Raw genomic sequence first — 21,253 nt, 5'->3', positions numbered from 1 at the left:
AGGACTTCGAGTAATGACTTGGAATTTATAAATCATATTTTAAATGTGCCAGGGTATTTTCTTTTACTGTTTACCCAGGAGTTCAATATATGGCCCTGGTCACTTATCCATGCTTTTTGTTACAATTGAAGTAAAAGAATTTTAATAATTTACCCAAATAATGAAGTCTTCAAAAATTTTTATTATGTAATATTTGAATATATTTTATCTTTACCTTGGTGAAATCATATAGTTTTTTTTAAATGGTTTAGTTTAATGAGAGAAATTTTATCTGAAATGATTGCGTTCAATATATGAAACCTAAAATAGTGCAGACTTAAACCTACAGTGTTCAGTATTTCAAGTTCAGCAAAAACAAAACCAGACACAACAAGAACCGACTGTATAGCATGGGGAACTATATTCAATTTCGTAATAATATATCATGGAAAAGAATATGAAAAGAAAAAATATATATGTATATGTATAACTGAATTGCTTTGCTGTACACCTGAAACTAATATTGTAAATCAACTGCACTTCCATTAAAAAGTAACATTAAAAAAAGAAAAGAAAAAGAAACCAAAAAGCCTCTGGTTCTGTAAGGAATACATCTAGCCCTCCTGGTTAAGTGAGACATAAATATGTACATTCACAAATTGGTAGAAGAGCTCCATCTTTTCTCTTGAACCTTGGCAATTTTATTATGACTCTTTTCTGGCTGTGGAATATGTGGGTTGTCATACCCAGACATCAGATGTCCTGTCAGTTCACACTGTGGGTGCTAACATATTTTCTCTGAACCACTCCTTGCATAAGCCTTTTTTTGTTTGTTTTAAATAGAATTGATTCCCAAACGGGTCTCCCAAACTGTATCTTCTGTTCAAATTAAGTTTCCACTGACATCTCAAGTGGAGAATTTGTTCTTAATCTTTGCAGTAGTGAGACCTAATTGATAGTGCATGCTATAAATTGTAAAATATCTGGATACAGTATGGGAAGGAGGTTAATCAAAACAGAGTCTTGCTCTTTCCTCTAAATCATCTTGTGTGTGGGTTTGTTAGATGCTTAGGCATGGGTTTTCAAAGTACTGACCTTAATGCTGGTCATGCAGCAGAAGCCCCACAGAGGTTTTGAAAACTACTGGGTTAATGTTACCTGAAGACAGGTTTTCTGTGGTTTAATTGAGTCATGCTTCATTGTCTTTTACTGCATGTTAATGACTGTGAAATGCTGATTGTTGACAGAGTCCTCCCAGTGAAGCGGCTCCAGAAATGTTGTGCTGCTGTAGGAAACTATGTAAAATAAAAAGTCTTATTTAGATTTGAAGAAGACTCAGCTGACAGGTTAAGAGCTATCAGATATTCATAAATATTCACTAATGACAAGAATATAAGGGGAACTACCTGTTCTCCATAGATCCCTTCTGCGTTTTAGGATATTTATATAAGGGAAAAATCCTACATGCAATCCACAGTGAATGGAATTATATTGAATGCCTAGTAAAGAGCACCATACAAGAAATAAATACAGAATATAGGCTAGAATATCTCATTTTTACCCTTTTTCTTCCAGAAATAAGCAAAATATATTTGTCTTTACTTTTTCTAAGGTCACTTCTGGTCTGAAAGTAAGAGGCTTTCACAGTAAAACTGTGCGTAGAAAGCTCTGGAATTGGAACACTCCCTGCAAATCATTTAGGACCTGAGGTTTAAAGGCAAAGCTTATTCTAGTGACCTTGATGCACAGCTGACTATGGAACTCATTGTGATTACTTGTATGGTTACAGAAGCACCACCTGTGATTATGCTTAAGGTTTCCTCTGGGCTGGGGAGAAATAATTCTAAATATGTACTAAGAAGACTAAAGAGAGATTCCTATGAAGCAGAGTTCACTTTCACAATCAGAATTGAAATTGCACTTTCAGATGATTAATGGTGGTGATGTTCTTACTGAAGTGTGCTTGGGTCCAAGACTCCTTGAAGGGCACAGCAGGGCTTGCCAGCAAGCACACCTTCAGAGGGCACCATCTGCTGCATCATCTGAATGACTCGTGCACAACCTGCAGGGCTGTATATAACTATCCTGACATGTGGATGCCACTACCAGCTTAAAAGTCATTTAATGATCTGTAGGGCTTGTTATTCTCTTTAATCTGTAGGGAGGTAGAATCCTTGTTCTCCATAAGAGAAACTCCTGAGGAAGTCCAACACAGTCTTCCCTGAATGTCAAGTTAATCAGAGTAGAAACCTTGTGTCACTTTATCACTAAATAACTTTTATAATTGACAGTCATACATTGACTAAGTTCATCTACTTCATAACAATTTAAGTAAGAGTTTAAACACTTAGAGCACATACTTATGTTTAAAAAATTACAGCTTTGTTGGAATATAATTCACTTATCATACAGTTCATTCCATAGTTTTTAGTATATTCCAAGGATGTGCCACCATTACCACTTTTTTTCTAACTACAGAACATTTTCGTTTCCCCAGAGAAAAGCTCTGTACCCAGCGGCAGTCACTCCCTATTCCTTATTACCCCCAGCCCCTGGCAATTGTAATCTACTTCCTGTCTCTATGGATTTACCCATTCTAGACATTTCATGTAAATAGAATCATATATATTGACTTTTTTATTTAGCATGATGTTTTCAAGTTTTATTCATATTGGAGCATGTATTAGTACTCCATTTTTTTAGGTGGAAGAATATTCCATTGTATGGATATTACCGCATTTCCATTATCCACTTATCAGTTAGTTGACGTTTGGTTTGTTTCTACCTTGGGATTATTATGAAGAATACTGCTCTGAACATTCATGTAGAAGTTTTTGTATGGACCTTTGTTTTCATTTTCTTGTGTATATGCCTAGGAGTGGAATGACTAGGTTATATGGTAACTCCAAGCTTAAGCTTTTGAGGGATTTTCAGACTGTCTTCCAAAGTGACTACATCATTCATACCAGCAATGTGTCAGGGTTCCAGTTTCTCCACATCTCGGCCAGAATTTGTTATTTTTCATCATTTTGATGATAGACATCATGGTGGGTGTGAAGTGGTATTTCATTGTGGTCTTGATTTGCATTTTGCTCATGACTAATTGAGCGTGTTGAGCGTCTTTGCCTTTGTTTATTTGCCATTTGTGTATCTTCTTTGGAGAAGTGTCTATTCAATCCTATGCTTGTTTTTTAATTGGTCTATTCAACTCTTTAGTCTTTTTTTTTTATTGAAGTACAATTGACATACAGTACCATAATAATTTCAGGTGTATCCCAGTGATTCAATATTTATATACATTTTGAAACGGCCATCCCGATAAGTCTAGTTACCATCTGTCACTATGCAAAGTTATTGCAATATTATTGACTATATTCTCTGTGCAGTAAATCACATCCCCATTATTTACTTAATTCGTAACTGAAAGTTTGTACCTCTTAATGCCCTTCACCTAGTTCATCCCCCAACTCTGCTCCTCTTTGGCAACCACCAGTTTGTTTCTCTATCTATAAGTCTGTTTTGCTTTGTTTGTTCATTTGTTTTGTTTTTTTTTGGTTCCACATATAAGTGAAATCATAAAGTAATTGCCTTTCTATGTCTGGCTTATTTCACTTAACACAATATCCTCTAGGTTCATCTGTGTTGTTGCAAATCGCAAGATTTAATTCTTTGTCATGGCTAAATAATACTCCATTGTTCCGTGTGTCCACATCACATCCTCTTTATCTGTTCATGCATTGATGAACACTTAGGTTGTTTCCATATACTGACTACTATACATTATTGTGCAATGAACATAGAAGTCCATGTATCTTTTTGAGTTAGTGTTTTCATTTTCTTCAGATCAAGACCTAGGGGTGGAATTATTGGATCATGATAGTTGTATTTTTAAGTTTTTGAGGAACCTTCATACTATTTTCCGTAGTGGCTGCATCAACTTACATTCCCGCCAGCAGTGCATGAGGGTTTCCTTTTCTCCACATTCTCGCCAACACTTGTTATTTTTCGTCCTTTTGATATTAACAGATGCACAGATCAATGGGATACAATAGAGAGCCCAATAAACCCATGCATGTATTGGCAATTACTCTATGACAAAGGAGGCAAGAATATACAATTGGGAAAAGGCTGTCCCTTCAACATATGATGTTGTGAAAACTGAACCTGCAAAGAAATGAAATTGGACCACTGTCTTACACCATATACAAAAATAAATTCAAAATGGATTAAAGACTTGAATGTAAGAGCTTAAACCGTAAAACTCCTAGAAGAAATCACAGGCAGTTCACTTCTTAACATTGGCCTTAGCAGTATTTTTTGGACCTGTCTCCTCATGCAGTGGCAACAAAAGCAAATATAAACAAATGGGACTACATCAAACTAAACAGCTTTTTGCACAGTGAAGAAAACCGTCAACAAAATGAAAAGCCAATCTACTGAATGAGAGAAGATATTTGTAACTTATATATCTGATAAGGGTTAATAATTAATATATAAAAAGAACTTCTACAACTTTTTTTTAAAACATTTTTTATTGGTTTATAATCATTTTACAATGTTGTGTCAAATTCCAGTATAGAGCATAATTTTTCAGCTATACATGAACATATATATATATTCATTGTCACATTTTTTTTTTCTGTGAGCTACCATAAGATCTTGTGTATATTTCCCTGTGCTATACAGTATAATCTTGTTTATCTATTCTACAATTTTGAAATCCCAGTCTATCCCTTCCCACCCTCCTCCCCCTTGGCAACCACAAGTTTGTATTCTATGTCTGAGTCTGTTTCTGTTTTGTATTTATGCTTTGTTTGTTTGTGTGTTTTTAGATTCCACATATGAGTGATCTTGTATGGTATTTTTCTTTCTCTTTCTGGCTTACTTCACTTAGAATGACATTCTCCAGGGACATCCATGTTGCTGCAAATGGCATTATGTTGTCAGGTTTTATGGCTGAATAGTATTCCATTGTATAAATATACCACCTCTTCTTTATCCAGTCATCTGTTGATGGACATTTAGGCTGTCTCTATGTCTTGGCTATTGTAAACAGTGCTGCTATGAACATTGGGGTGCAGGTGTCATCCTGAAATAGGGTTCCTTCTGGATATATGCCCAGGAGCAGGATTCCTGGGTCATAGGGTAAGTCTATTCCTAGTCTTCTGAGGAATGTCCATACTGTTTTCCACAGTGGCTGCACCAAACTGCATTTCCACCAGCAGTGTAGGAGGGTTCCCCTTTCTCCACAGCCTCTCCAGCATTTGTCATTTGTGGACTTTTGAATGATGGCCATTCTGACTGTTGTGAGGTGATACCTCACTGTAGTTTTGATTTGCATTTCTCTGATAATTAGTGATATTGAGCATTTTTTCATGTGCCTATTGATAATTTGTATGTCTTCATTGGAGAATTGCTTGTTTAGGTCTTTTGCCCATTTTTGGATTGGGTTGTTTGGTTGTTTCTTATGTCTTATGTCTTATATCTTATGTCTTATATCTTAAGTCTTATGAGCTGCTTATATATTCTGGAGATCAAGCCTTTGTTGGTTTCATTTGCAAAAATTTTCTCCCATTCCGTAGGTTGTTTTTTTGTTTTACTTATGGTTTCCTTTGCTGTGCAGAAGCTTGTAAGTTTCATTAGGTCCCATTTGTTTATTCTTGCTTTTATTTCTATTGCTTGAGTAGACTGTTCTAGGAGACCATTTCTGAGATGTATGTCAGATAATGTTTTGCTTATATTTTCTTCTAGGAGGTTTATTGTATCTTGTCTTATGTTTAAGTCTTTGATCCATTTTGAGTTGATTTTTGTCTATGGTGTAAGGGAGTGTTCTAGCTTCATTGATTTACATGATGCTGTCCAGTTTTCCCAACACCATTTGCTGAAGAGACTGTCTTTATTCCATTGTATATTCTTGCCTCCTTTGTTGAAGATAAGTTGACCAAAAGTTTGTGGGTTCATTTCTGGGCTCTGTATTCTGTTCCATTGGTCCATATGTCTGTTTGTGTACCAATACCATGCTGTCTTGATGACTGTAGCTCTATAGTATTGTCTGAAGTCTGGGAGAGTTATTCCTCCAGCCTCTTTCTTTCTCTTCAGTAATGCTTTGGCAGTTCTAGGTCTTTTGTGGTTCCATATAAATTTTATGATTTGTTCTAGTTCTGTGAAATATATCCTGGGTAATTTGATAGGGATTGCATTAAATCTGTAGATTGCCTTGGGCAGTGTGGTCATTTTAACAATATTGATTCTTCCAATCCAAGAGCATGGGATATCTTTTCATTTTTTAAAGTCTTCTTTAATTTCCTTCATCAATGGTATATAGTTTTCTGTGTATAATTCTTTCACCTCCTTGGTTAGATTTATTCCTAGGTATTCTATTACTTTGGGTGCTATTTTTAAAAGGGATTGTTTTTTACTTTCTTTTTCTGTTGATTCATTGTTAGTGTAAAGAAATGCAACTGATTTTTGAATGTTAATTTTGTAACCTGCTACCTTGCTGAATTCTTCAATCAGCTCTAGTAGTTTTTGTGTGGACCTTTTAGGGTTTTCTATATATAGTAACATGTCATCAGCATATAGTGACACTTTTACCTCTTCTTTTCCAATTTGGATCCCTTTTATTTCTCTCTCTTGCCTGATTGCTGTGGCTAGGACTTCCAAGACTATGTTGAATAAGAGTGGTGACAGTGGGCATCCTTGTCTTGTCCCATATTTTAGTGGGAAGCTTTTGAGTTTTTCACTGTTGAGTACTATGCTAGCTGTAGGTTTGTCATATGTAGCTTTTATGATGTTGAGATATGCTCCCTCTCTACCCACTTTGGTGAGAATTTTTACCATAAATGGGTGTTGAATTTTATCAACTGCTTTTTCTGTTGAGATGATCATGTGGTTTTTGTCCTTAAAAAGAACTGATACAACTTAATATTAAAAAAATGATTAAAAACAGGCAGAAGAGCTAAACAGACATTTTTCCAAAGAAAACGTACAGACACATGAGAAGATGCTTAACATCTCTGATCAACAGGGAAATGAAAATTGTCTTTTTATTCTTGAGTTGTAAGAGTTCTTTATATATTTGGATACAAGTCCCGTACATACATGGTTTGCAAATATTTTCTCCCATTATATGGGTTTTTCACTTATTTGATAGTCTTCTGAAGGAGAAACATTTTTAATTTTGGTTAAGCTTAATTTACCTACTTTTTTCTTTTGTCACATTCTTTTGATGTCGTATCTAAGAAATTATTGCCTAAACCAAGTTTACAAAGATTTACTCTCTGTTTTCTTCCAAGAGTTTTGGAGTTTGGGCTCTTATATTTAGGTCAGTGAATGATTTCTGTTTATAGAGTGAGGTTGGGGTTCAACTTTATCCATATGGACACTTAGTTGTCCCAGCACCATTTGTTTGCTTTTTGTTTTTTGTTTTTTGTTTTTTGTTTTTTTCCAGCTCCATTCATTAAAAGACTCTTCTTTCTCCATTGAGTTGTCTTGACACTCTGTTCAAAAATCATTTGACAGTAAGTATAAGGGTTTATTTCTGGATTCTCATTTCTGTTCAATTGATCTATATGTGTCTATTCTTAGCCAGTACCACACTGTCTTGATTATCATAGCTCTGAAGTTAAGTTTTGAAACTGGGACAAAAAGACTTGTGAGTCCTCCAACTTTACTTTTCTTTTCAAGATTGTTTTGGCTAGTCTGTATCCCTTGCATTTCTTTCTGGATTTTAGGATCAGCTTTTGTCAAATGGGTTTTTCTGCATCTGTTGAGGTGATCATTTGGTTTTTGACCTTTATTCTATTAATAGGATGTGTTCCATTGATTGAATTTCACATGGTAAACCAACCTTGCATCCCTGGGATAAATCTCACTTGGTCATGGTGTGGTGTATAAACTTTTTTTTAGTCTTCTTGTTTGTTTGTTTATATATATATTTAATTGAAGTATAGTCAGTTTCCAGTGCTGTGTCAATTTCTGGTTTACAGTATAATGTTTTAGTCATACATATACATGCATATATTCATTTCCATATTCTTTTTCATTATAGGTTCACTGCTATACAGAAGAAACTTGTTGTATATCTATTTTACATATCTGCAAATCTTGAACTCACAATTCATTTTATAAGTTCATTTGTGTCCTTTTTTTTTTTTTAGATTCCACATTGAGTGATATCATATGATATTTTTCTTTCTCTTTCTGGCTTACTTCACGTAGGATAACAATCTCCAGGTCCATCCACGTTGCTGCAAGTGGCATTTTATTCTTTTTTATGGCCTAATAGTATTCCATTGTATAAATATACCACAATTTCTTTATCCAGTCATCTGTTGATGGACTTTTAGGTTGCTTCCATGTCTTGGCTATTGTAAATAGTGCTGCTGTGAACATTGGGGTGCATGTGTCTTTTCAAATTAGAGTTCTCTCTGGATATATGCCCAGGAGTGGGATTGCTGGATCGTATATGGTAACTCTGTTTTTAGTTTTTTGAGGAATATCCATACTGTTTTCCATGATGGTTGTACCAAAGTACATTTCCACCAACAGTGTAGGAGGGTTCCCTTTTCTCCACACCCTCTCCAGCATTTATTGTTTGTAGACTTTTGATGATGGCCATTCTTACTGGTGTGAGGTGATACCTCATTATAGTTTTGATTTGCGTTTCTCTGATATTTAGTGATACTGAGCATTTTTTCATGTGCCTATTGGCCATTTGTATGTCTTCATTGAAGAATTGCTTGTTTAGATCTTCTGACCATTTTTGGATTAGATTGTTTTTTTTTTTTTTTTCATATTAAGTTGTATGAGCTCTTTATATATTCTGGAAATTAAACCCTTGTCAGTCACATCATTTGAAAATATTTTCTCCCAGTCCATAGGCTGTTGTTTTGTTTTATGAGTTTCATTTTCTTTGCAAAAGCTTGTAAGTTTAATTACGTTCCATTTGTTTATTTGTGCTTTTATTTCTGTTGCCTGGATAGACTGCTAGAAGAACATTGCTGAGATTTCTGTCAGAAAATGTTTTTGACTATGTTTTCTTCTAGGAAAGTTACAGTGTCTCATCTTAGTTTAGGTCTTTAAGCCATTTGAGTTTGGTGGGAGTATAAATGGGAGCAGCCACTATGGAAAATAGTATGGGAATTCCTCAAAAAGTAAAAGCTATCATTGTATCTACCCATACAGTGAGTCCTGGAAAGAGTGGGCAAAGTAATCTCACCTTACCTTCCAGCCTACTTCCTAGCCACAGTCTGCTAACAGACAGAGAACTGGATTGGATGGCGCCTGGATCTTGGTTTTCTCAGCCTCCAGAACTGTGATAAATGTATGTTGTTTAAGCTATTCAATCTACAGTATTTTGTTAAAGCAGCCTGAGCTGACTGAGATAGCCTCCTAACTTTGAGTGAAAGTGTCTAGTTAATGTCAGTGGCCCTGATTTATGTGTGATGGGGATGGCAAATAGGTGGAAAGATTTGTTTGGAGGAAACAAGTAGAAGATTTTTAAGTTGTAGTGACCTAAACAATGTTAGATGTTCTTTGTGGATAGAAATACCCAGCTCATTTTAAAGTAGGCCAGAACTAGTGGGAAATTCTTCCTACTTCAGAAACAATGTCTTACCTTTTCTTCTTCCTTCTCTCCCCTTCCCCACCCCCCTCTCCTGACTATGTCTGTCTCTTTTCCATATACTCTCAGCATGACTTCCTAAAGGTACATTTTAAATGGTTGGGGTTATTTGAAAAAGTGTCTGAAGTTGTCCTCCCAGCTAAAGGAATTGTACTAGAAAGTAGAATAATTTGAAAGGGAGGAGTTTGTCTTTTTCATGCACCATAAAAAGCTTTCAGTTCTTTTAATAACTGAAAAGGATTATACTTCTGTTCGCATCTCTAAGAACTTCTGATAAAGTTCATATCGTAGTTGTAGTTTATTTCATGAACCGGGAGAACACAAACTTCTTTTTTTGAAGCCTCTGTCTCTCTCCGACACACTTCCTCTCTCATGGAGCATACCAAATGCTGATGCATGGGTAATGCAAATTAACGTCTTCCGTTTATAACTTAATATAATGGAAGAAATTAGAGCACAGACAGAGCCTCTACGCACTTCTGAGGACTTCTCGATCAGCAGTAATTGAGCTTCTGTCGTGTGTATGGCCCAGAGTAGTGGTATGAGAATTTAGAACCGAACTCACTCAGCAGCTGTGTGACCTTAGGCACGTTATTTAACCTCATGAACTTCAGATTCCTCTCAGGGAAAGGGAGCATAATGACACCTATTTTGCTGGGCTCTTGTGAGCATCCTGTGAGAGGGTATTTAGCACACAGCTACATGGCACGGAGTAGTCCCTGTCTCCAGTAGCGGTAATTTGATTATGAGGCACCAAATCCCACTCAAAATCACTGAAAGGCAAGTGGGATAATTCGTGGAACCACAGGGGGAGAAGTGCAGCCCAGACTCCAGAGGAGGCAGAGTCCTGTTCTCCCACCTGTTTCTGAGGCTCCCTGCTCTCGCACCGCTGTTGCTGTCTGGCAATTCTGCTTCCCCTCCCCTCCCTCTGCTGGCAGGCCCTCTCAGCTCAGTTTCCAAGTGGCCCAGACGTGGCCACCGTAGCTCCAGTTCACGGCATCCTCCAGGTGAAGAACCTGACAGAGCTTAGCTCGAAACTCTTGAATCTCTGTGGTCCACCTCCTGCCGTCATCTGTGCCCAGAGGGAGGGCCCTCTGGGCAGTTACCTGCTCAGCAGGGACAACAGGAAGAGAAGGAGGGGGACACATGGCAGATTCTGTGAGAAAATGGCGTGGGGTGAGGAGGAGATAATGGGAACCCCCAGAGAAGTCATTCAAGAAGCTTGAACTTTTATTCTCTTTGGAAGGTCACCTCCCACGCATAAATCCCAGTTATGTCAGTTTTTGTCCTTGAGTTGTGCGGTGTTTAACTGTGGACTTGTCCCTGCTTCTTGAAGCTCCTGTTTCATTCAGTTTCCATGTAAATGCATGATCTTGGTTATTCTCCTACCTTTTTGATAGCTGCTGCTTCTTTTCTGGCCCCTTTTTCTCTTCCCCCTTAAATAATGAATACTTTCTGAGGTCATGTCATTGTGTCTGCTCTCTTTTCCCCAGTTGTCTGTCCCTTGGTGAACTCAACCACAGCATACTTGGAACGCATACTTGCCGTGCAAACTGGAGTCCACTTCATTTCTCTGCTTTCTTATATCTTTAATTTCCAAGTAGCATTAGGCTTTTATTTCTTAAGAAATGACGTTATTACTATTTTTCTTACTTTCCAGACTCTCTTTTTAATATTTGAGACCTGGCAATATGCAATATTTTTTATATTTTATGTAGTTTGTATTTTATGGATTTTGTGAGAAGTTTTGAGGTGTGTGTGTTTGTGTGTGAGTCTCTGAAGTATATAAAGAATATCTAGGAAGGCAGTGATTTGGTGTTTAGCACCTTGTGAGGGATCCTCAGTGCTGCTCCCAAAGTCCCTCAGGCAATTGTTCCCAGATAAACAGTTGTGTTGAATACTGTTTGGGAAATCTCTTTGACTGGTGCTGGATAATTATGTAAGGAGTTATAATAATCTGCTCATTGAGATAGATGTGATTGCTTGAGATGAGAAGAGTTTGTAGTAATCACTTCATTTATGTTTATTTACCCCTAGGTAGGAAGACAAGTAGTAAAATTGTGTGTGTGTGTGTGTGTGTGTGTGTGTGTGTGTGTGTGTGTTTGTTGGTCTTTGGAAACTAAACACTGCTGTGACAACTTTACCTCCAACTGTGTCAAAGGGGCATATTTGAAGTAGGGACACGAGAAACTCGGCTCAGAAACCATCTTCCCATCCAGAACCAATGAAGCAACATAAACAGCCCTTTCCAGTCTGTGGCAGAGCAGAGACCAGGGCAGTCTGTAGCCCTTGGTGTCGGAAGAGACGGCTGTGTGGTCTCACAGTAAGCAAAGCCAGTCAGTGTGGCTCTGAAAAGGCAGAGCCCAGGGGAGTGGCAAACAGGTAAGAAGGCAGTGCCATGAGTCCGCGGCGCTGGGACAGCCGTGGGTTACTGCAGGGAGCTTGGAGCCCTAGTGCCTGCGAGGGCTAAAGGAAGTGTAGACCCCCAGAGCCCAGAAAGCACGTACCACGGTGGGTGGGAGGGAATACATCTTCACACCCACCTGACCGGGGGGATTTTTAAAATAGTAACTTTGTGGCAGTGATAGTGCCAGAGTGGGAAGTGTGTAAATCAGTACAATCGTGCAGGAAAGCGTTTGGCCATCTATATCATAATCCTTATCTGATTCCATTACCTCTGATCCAGCTTCTAGGAATCTATCCTAAGGAAATAACCAGAGATGTACACTAAGATCTCTCTGTGTGATATGTATCACAAGGTTATCTGTAAAAGCAAAATAAGGAATTGTCAAGTAAATTTTGTAGTCCTACAACAATTGATAATGCAATATTGAGAATCACAGTTTCATAGAATACTTACTGCATTGTTCTCATGCAGAGTTCTCATGATTTGGTGTTTGATCAAAAAGGTAGGGCATAAAACTGTATATAGAAGCTGTTATTTTTATAGGCTTTCTGCTCAGTCTTTTGAGGATGTGAACTAAGCTACACAACAGAACAAAATGGTCTGACTTTACCCAACAACAACAGATGTTGTGCTAAGGACTTTTGAACAAATGGATTTACATTTGAGAACCAAGCCTGTTTTTAAGTAGAATTGCTTCTATATGCAGAATGATTTTGATCTGTCTCTGTATGTATGCATAATGTATATAGCTACACTGGTATATATGTGAGAAAAAAAAACCCAAAATACTACCAGAAGTAGAATTACGAATAATTCTTGTTTTCTTTATAATTGTTATTTTCTCCATCATACTTTCCTAGATTTCTATATTTTTACAACAAACATGTATAATTTTATGTTTAGAATAAAATAAACTCTATAAAAATAGCAAAGGAATTGTGTATACGAAGAGCAGTACAAGAAGGGAGACTCCATAATGTGGCCAATGGAAATAGTCTTGCTTGAAATAGTGCAGTACACTACGTAAAAAGACTGTTCGCTGGATCATGCAAATTCCTTTTCTACCTAAGTCGAGTAAGAGATGCATTCACAGGTGGGAATACAGTTGACCATTTAGTAAGAGTCCTCGTGTCCACTCAGTTAGTAACCCTTTATTTAGTCGACAAACACCAGTGATACCAACACTGTTAACAGGAACAGTCCATTAATAGGATGTGTTATGGTATCCAGACTCTGTGCAAAATACATTATTTGTATTATCTCATAATTTCCAAAAATTTTCTCTTATGATCCCATTTTATGGATGAGGATATTTAGATCCACAGAGATTAAGTGATGTGCCCGAATTAGGCAGTGAGGAAATGGCAGATTCTCCTGATGTCCCAACCTTTGATACACTGGAAAATACTGACAATTTGGGAAGAAAGATGTTACATTGTGATATGTAGAATAATTGGCCACCCAAAGAGGATAATTCAGTACTGGTTTAAAGAAAGAGAAAAAGAATATGAGTCCTCTGCTCTTTGGCAGACACACGTGGGGCCTTGGAAGTACTTGACAGCATCCATCAAGAAGTGGCCAGAGTACTTCTAGAGTTTTGTGTGCAACTGTTGATGAAGGCAGATAGACTGGTTAATCAATGGAGAATTACAGGGCGTTCTTTTTCTTCCCATTATTGGCAAACTCTGTACTTGGTTGAAAGACACTGCAGAACCAAGTGGTGAACAAGAAGGGATAACTTAGTTGAGGAATGAGAGCAGGATTTTAAGAAACTGCTGACGTTTAGGAAATGAAAGGGGCTGATAATAGCAATTAATGATTGTGAAATCTGGGCCTCTGCTGTGAGTCTTAAAACCAGTTCTAAAACAGAAGAAGATTAAAATACCTATTGATCTGCTGATGGGCCAAAGGTAAAGTTTAAAAGCAAAGCACTGACCAATATGTATTACTCTAATTAAACCCTTCTCTGCGAAGTGAATAAACACGAGCTGATAAGTAGTATCTGTGAGTTCCTGAATTGATTCTGCACCGAGATCCTTCAGAGATCCGGGCCATGTCCATCTGCAGTCACCTTCAGATAGGCTGTCTTGCTGCTGAGGGCGGCTGTAGGGCGCTCAGAGCTCTCATGTGCAACTGATCCCCTTACTTACTTTACTAATGCAGCGGCCGTAATAGCAACAGGCTTTGAAGTGAAAGCTTTGCTGGAATTCTGCGTTCATTGAAAACTACCACGCTTTCATAAAACCCAAGGACTCTAATGGGAAGGATTTCACATTAAGAAGGCAACAAGAGCCCAGAATGCCCCGGCCTGTGCCCTCTTGCTTGCTTGCCTGGAACCGACTGACGACGTGGACCATTTCTTTCAACTTTAGAGGTAGTGATAAGGACCTTGGAGAACTCTCCTGTTGACTTACATTTAGGTCAGTGTTTCCATTCTGCTGCTTATCTCATTTGTTTTTTCACATATGGCCGATTAACACAGGTTTTGCAAGGATCCTAGGGGGCTGGGGAGCATAGTAATTAAGAACTACCATGGGAATTTAGAGTGTGGTAAAGGTGGTATTTCAAATTCGTGGGGAAAGATGAATTGTTTAATACATGGCATTAGAATTACTGGCAGCCTTTTGGGAAAAAATAAAACTAGGTCACTTATACAGAAATAAATTCCATAAAATAAAAGATTTAAATATTTAAAATGAAAACTAGAAATGTACTAGAAATATACATAGGTGATTTATTTTTCATAATAGTGGTATAGAAAAGGTTGTTCTAGGCACAACTCTAAACCTAAAATCTGTAACAAAGAAAACTCATTAATTTGACTATGTATACACTTTAAATTTTATAGAAAAAAACATACCACAAGCAATGTCAAAAGATAAACAGCAAACTACAGAAAAATATTTGTAACACATATCAGAAAATGAGCTAATTTCTTAAACATTTAAAGAACTTTTTTCTTTTTATTTATTTTATTTTACAATATCATGTTTTTAAAATTGAAGTATAGTTGATGTACAGTATTACATGTTACAGGCATACAATATAATGACTCACAAATTTTTAAAGGTTATACTCCATTTATAGTTTTTATAAAATATTGGCTGTATTCCCCATCTTGTACAACACATACCTATAGCTTATTTTATACCTGATAGTTTGTACCTCGTAATCCTCCCACCTCCATCTTGCCCCTCCCCTCTCTCTATCCCCACTGGTACCACTAGTTCCTTCTCTACGTCTCTTAGTCTGTTTCTTTTCTGTTACATTCACTAGTTAGTTGTATTTTTTAAGATTCCACGTGTAAGTGATGTCTTACAGTATTTGTCTTTCTTTGACTTATTTCACTTAGCACAATGCCCTCCAAGTCCATCGATACTGTACACCAGAAACTAATATGACATGTTTTTACTGCACATATTTTTAAAAAATTTACATATATGTACTGTTCATTGTTTCTGAGAACATTTAGAGCTTTAGCTTTTTAAACTTGCATAGTTATCAAAGGAATAAAGCCAACCACAAAATAAGAATTAATTCAAAAAGGTACATATACCCTGCTATTAATAGCAACATTATTTGTAATTGCCAAGACATGGAAGCATCCCAAATGCTCATCAACAGATGAATAGATAAAGAAGATGCAGCAAATATATATGTACTGGAATACAACTCACCCATAAGAAAGAAGGATATTTTGCCATTTGTGGCCCTTCATTCACTTTTTTTTTTTCACTTCAAGAACCAGAACTTTATAACTGGCATAAACACTTCAATTGCATCAGAAACAACAAAATACCTAGAAATAAACTTAACCAAGGAGGTTACCTATACTCTGAAAACCAACATTTAAAGAACTCTTACAAATCAGTATGAAGAAGGTGAACACTCCAATAAAAAATGGACAGACATGGAGCATCAGTTCCCAGAAATAAATACAAGATTCACTGCAGCCTTATTTATAGCAGCTAAATCCTAGAAATACAAGTTTTTCCATGACAGACTCATTAACTAAATATGATAACAGCTATTAAAAAGAATGAAGTGGAGTTACATATATTGATAATGGAAAGATGTTCATATGTCCAAAATAATATTTTTAGGTTAAAAATACCCAGCAGGTTGCATAACAATGTTTAGTATAATCGTATTTATATGCAGAAATATAAGTCAGTCTGGAAGAATGTACAAGTTAATGGTTAACTCTGAGGATTAGGACTGGAATATAAAAGGATAACTTTAGTTCTGTATTGTTTGAATTCTACATTGTATTATTTTTAAAAATAATTTTAAGCACAATTAAGTAAATAAATATGAAAGCAAATTGTAGTGAAGGCTCAAACAGGTAATGAAAATGGGACATAAGGATGGATACATCATACATTGAAAAAGAATAATCAACAAAGCTTAGTCCTGAATTGGTATAGGGTGAGGGGATTGTCCACTTGCATCCTGGGTCTCATATCATTCAACCGTCTGTGTCATTTTGGGTCATTTGGGAAGCAAGCACTGAGACAGAGTTGAGAGTGCAAGAGGTGTATTGAGGAGTAGTGTGAGTAATGCCTGTGAAAGATCAAGGGAGAGGGAGTGGAACTGGGGAGGAAGCCTTCAGATGGTGGAGCTGATCTGACACCTATAGAAGGCGAAGAAGGGAAGAAGAATTAGGCAGGGAGAGATTCAAAGCTCATGCAGACCAGACAGCGCCAATCCAACATGGAGCTTTAGAGCAAAGACAGCTTTTAGAGGAGACCTGTTTCGGGCAGAGATGGCCAGACCCTTGTAGCCCCACCATGTTTAGCAGTTGGCTGGGGACTGCCCAGAGGAGCATGACACTGTCGAAGATCCCAAAGGTGCTACAGCCAGAGGCTCTTAGATCCAGCACTCCTTGCATCAGAACAGCAAGTTCTTTCTTGAAGGGAGAGCAGGTCCCCACCTCCTTGGCTGCCAGAGTCCAGACCCACTTCATAGATGTTCAGGGAGTGCTCTTCCAGGTTGCCAGGGGGCCTCTCTTTTGGAGGGGAAATGTAGAAGGGGGAGGTTGGAAGGACAAACTACAGCCACTGTTGCTGCATTTGGTCTCAGGGCTGCCAGTGATACTCACTCCCTTCTCCGCTGTCTATCCAAAATCCTCCTTGTCCTCAGCTATCACCTTAGCTGGTCCCAGTGATTTACCTGGTGACATTACCCAAATTGTCATTCCTGAGGGGTTTGAGCCCCTGACAACCATACCTTTCTCAGGCCCTTGTGTATTCACTATCAGAACTGAGGAGGGAAGTGCCAGGATGGGGATGCTGTTAGCCATGGGGGCAGGAGAATTTCACATTGCACGTGCCCCGTGCCCTCACAGCTCCCATCACTGTGAAATCCAAAACATGTACACGCGTTGCCACGTGTCTTCTGGCTAAGATCTATAAAACTCAAAATTTTGTAAACTTACAAACCCAAAGCCTTTTCTTTCCAGATTATTGACTATAAAATAACTGTGAAAAACAAAAAAATTGACTTTTCTGCTTACAGTAACCCTCCTTCAGGCAATGCGCATCTCCAGAATTGCCTAAATGAGACATATCTCTGTGACAAGGAGGTGTTGGTGAAAAACATACTATTTAATACTTCAAAAAGTTTGGAAAAAATTTTTAAAAACCATTTTTAATGCTCTCGATTTTCCAATGAAGTTGAAGTCAGGCCGTTAGCAGACTGAGGGTGGGGAGAGAGTCTGGAGATTTGAGGAGAGGAGAGAAGACGTGGAATACTCATCTCAGAGGGGGAAGAATGCTTCTTAGACAGAGCCCGTCAGCTCAGCTGCGTGATTTTCTCCAGTGGTTGTTTAGGTGAAGACATGAGAATCGGTGGGTTCATTCTGGAATGAGGTGTCCCCTCCCAGATGCCAGGGAGACAGGAAAGGAAGTTAAGGGTGCTTGTGAGGAGGTGTTTGTAATGAGGGGCCATAGCACCTGGTCTGGATAAGGACTGATGCTCCTTCTTGTTATCTCACTCCTCTCAAGACTGGCTCAAGCCACTCTTGTCTTAGAAATAACCTTTCTTGTCCTCATTCACATCCCCTTCTGGCCTCCACTGTATCTTTTGCCTCTCCTTCACAGCCAGGTTTCTCAAAAGGTTTGTCTATACTGTGGTCTCCATTTCTTCACTGCTCATCACTCAACCCACTCCAAATGGAATTCCATCTTGGTTACAAATGTGTGCAGTTTCACAAAAGTCATCCATGACTTGTAGGCCACTGAGTCCAATGGATAGTTAGGAATGCTTTTTAGTGTTACCGTATTTTATCTCTCAGGAGCTTTGGGCACTTTCGACCAATCACTCCTTCATGGGATACTTTTGTCCCCGTGGCTTCTGTGACATTCTCTTAGTTTTCCTTCCTACCTCAACGACTGCTCCTTAATTTTCTTCATTCTTGACTAATCTTTTTTTGCCTTACTTTTCCAGTTAGAATTGAGTTTGGATGCACTTAACAGAAAACAAAAACTCATAGTAACTTAAATAAGATAGAAGAGTAAATTCTCTTTGAAATGAAGGAAGCCCAAAGGTAGGCCATTACAGGAATTCAGGATCTATCTTTCTGGGGCCTTATTCTGAAGCCCTGTCTTTCTCATCCTATACTCTTTTTAGTCAAACTCATCCATGTCCATGGCTTTCAATACCATGTCATACCACTGATTACAAACCCATGTTTTTTCAGTGCTTCATGCCCCTTTGAGCAGAGCTTTTTTGGCAGAACGTTGGCCTTAGAATTTTGAAGGAACACTATATTGTGAGCTTGCACTTGGTTCTGGGTGTGCCCATCATGTAGTACAGAGCCGAGGTTCGGGAAATACCAGTTGAAGGTAAATAATGTCAGGACTAGGGAAACCAAAGGAGCCTGGGAAGGAAAAGGGCCGAAGGAGCCATTTTATGATGCAGCTCCCGTGATGGGGGGATCTTTGAGGTCACTGAGGAGGAGTGAGAAGGCCGAACTGCCCTGCTTCCATCTCCACTGATCCCAGGGAGAGACCCTTTGCTGCCTCCACAGGCTTTGCTGCCTGCTTGTTCATTCCTCAGTGACACTGTCTGCACGGATATCCCTGCAAAATCCTTGCCAGCCTGGAGTATCTTGCAAGCAGTCTGGCTATTAAAAATATTCAGTCCAAGAAGTTTTCATTTTCATTGAACATTACAGAATAATTGTATAAACTTTGGGTAATGAAGATCATTCACGTAAAATCCACCCCACAGGAAGTGGTGAAGGCCTGCTCTGTAGAGGAGCCAGGCTAGATGCTCGGGGGAGGAGACGCCTCACGTCCACAAACCACACACACAGGCAGACTTGAGAACATTCACATTTCCACTTTATTTAAATCACCAATTTCTTATTTAGGTTTCTACCCTATGCTGGATGCTCTATTAAAGGAATTTTGGGCACAAGAATATAAGTTACTCAGAATAAGAATTAGTTCTTTTTTTTCTGATTTTTTTATAATGAAGAATTAAGGAGGATCAATCCTTGTTTTGGAGCAAAAAGAACAGAGTTGTCAACAGTCAATTTGCCTGTAAAGCATTTTTTAGATCTAAGAGATTATTACCATTAACTATCTACTTTCAAGATTTTTTTTCCTCAAATTTATTTTTATAGCAGTCCAGGTAAAATGTTTTGTTAAAAAATTAGTTCCATTTCCCTTCCAAATAATATTGGACTAAATAACTCAGAAGTTTATCTGGATTAAAAAACCACACAGTCTGCATGTCATTTATAGTCACATGATTCTTGTTAAAGGCATTTAGGTTTTCTCAGTTTTCTATCAATTTGACTATTGATATATGTGGTCACCTTTTTGCTTTAGTAGGATAGTATTAGAACTACTAAGTGAGTCTCATTTTCTTACCAAAAAGAGCCATAAGGGAAATGATCAAAAACCTTAAAGATAGCATATCAGAGGTAAGAATATATTTTCTTAAAGTCCAAATTGGAAATAAGACATAACTCTTCTCTTTTAAAGAAATTACTGAGTTGGGGTGGGTATATAGCTCAGTGGCAGAGTGCGTGCTAGGTTCAGTCCCCAGTAGCTCCATTAAAAAAAAAAAAAGGAAAAATTCTTTAAGAATATTTCTAATTGAAGAATCAACAATAGAGCTAAGGAAAAGCTATTGTGGTACACCAGGTTCAGTAACAGAGTTCCCAGAGATCGTACCCCGGAACCTGATGGCCTGTTTAATGGCAAGAGTAGGGATAGGAGGGTGAGTATCTGTGATTTCAGTGTGGCCAGAAGTTTCCGTTTCAGCTAGAAGTAGACATTGACTTCCCACCTGAGTGCACACAGCTCTTTTGTTTTGGGAACGACAGTTCCGTGAGCTCCTTTGTTCTGCAAAGTTAAAGCTGGATCTTTTTCTGGGATGGAGTATTTAAGATGAAGAGGACATAAGCTATTCTCCATAATAATATTTTAAAAAATCCTTGCTATGAGCAGAGTTACATCTTTGCAAGATTATAATGATGGTAACTTGGAAAAAGAAAAGATTTTCTTCTCCTTCAGCTAAAAGGAGAGTGGATGTAGGGCAGGTGAAGGACACATTTATCTGGGGAAGTTCTGCTGATACTGGCCCTGGGGTGATACTGGCCCAGAGGACTAAGGTGGGAGGTATCCAGTGGTTGCTTCGTGGACAGCAAAGTGGAACCTGGGACAGCAATCCCCAACATCCAACTGTATGTTATTGTCCCCTGTGTTGTAATTTCTTTCTGCATCATACCCTAGGCCTTCAGTAAAATTGTGTTAGATGTTACTACATTTTCTTAGCTGTGCTCTGGCAATTAAGAGAGAGGCTTGTGGCCATGCTTGGGGCCCAGGAATCCAAGGAGAGGGGCAACAGTCAGAAGCCATGACAAAATGGCAAGCACTGGGGGCCAGAGAGAGAGGTGGCTGCATTTTAAGGCAAATGGCCATTAGGACAGAACCATGGGACACCTAAGTGTGTCCTGGGGGCTCTCAGGAAGACTTGGGGAAAACCTGACTTTAAACATGACATTTCTGCACTCATGAAAGGTAGGAATTCTGGCTATATTAAATAAGATTAAAAGGAGGGATGGCTTTTGAAGGTTAAGACTGTAAGAAAGTCTGTGTCAGACTTGGAAGAGATCTTAAGAAGAAACCTGGTAAGGGTGCCAAGGCCATTCAATGGGGAAAGAATAGTTTTTTTTCAACAAATGATGCTGGGACAACAGGATAGCCACATCCAAATGAGTGAAGTTG

General features: G+C 38.2%; 1 protein-coding gene across 13 annotated transcripts in view; it reads left to right on the top strand.

Moving 5' to 3' along the window:
• Positions 1–21,253, top strand: part of CCDC171 (coiled-coil domain containing 171) — a 388,533-nt gene that overhangs the window by 275,117 nt on the left and 92,163 nt on the right. The gene's annotated exons all lie outside the window — the stretch shown is intronic.

This window comes from Camelus bactrianus, chromosome 4 (assembly GCF_048773025.1).
Source record: "Camelus bactrianus isolate YW-2024 breed Bactrian camel chromosome 4, ASM4877302v1, whole genome shotgun sequence".
NCBI lineage: Eukaryota > Metazoa > Chordata > Mammalia > Artiodactyla > Camelidae > Camelus > Camelus bactrianus.
The sequence above is the reverse complement of the archived record's forward strand: the minus strand, read 5'-3'. Positions and strand labels throughout refer to the sequence as shown.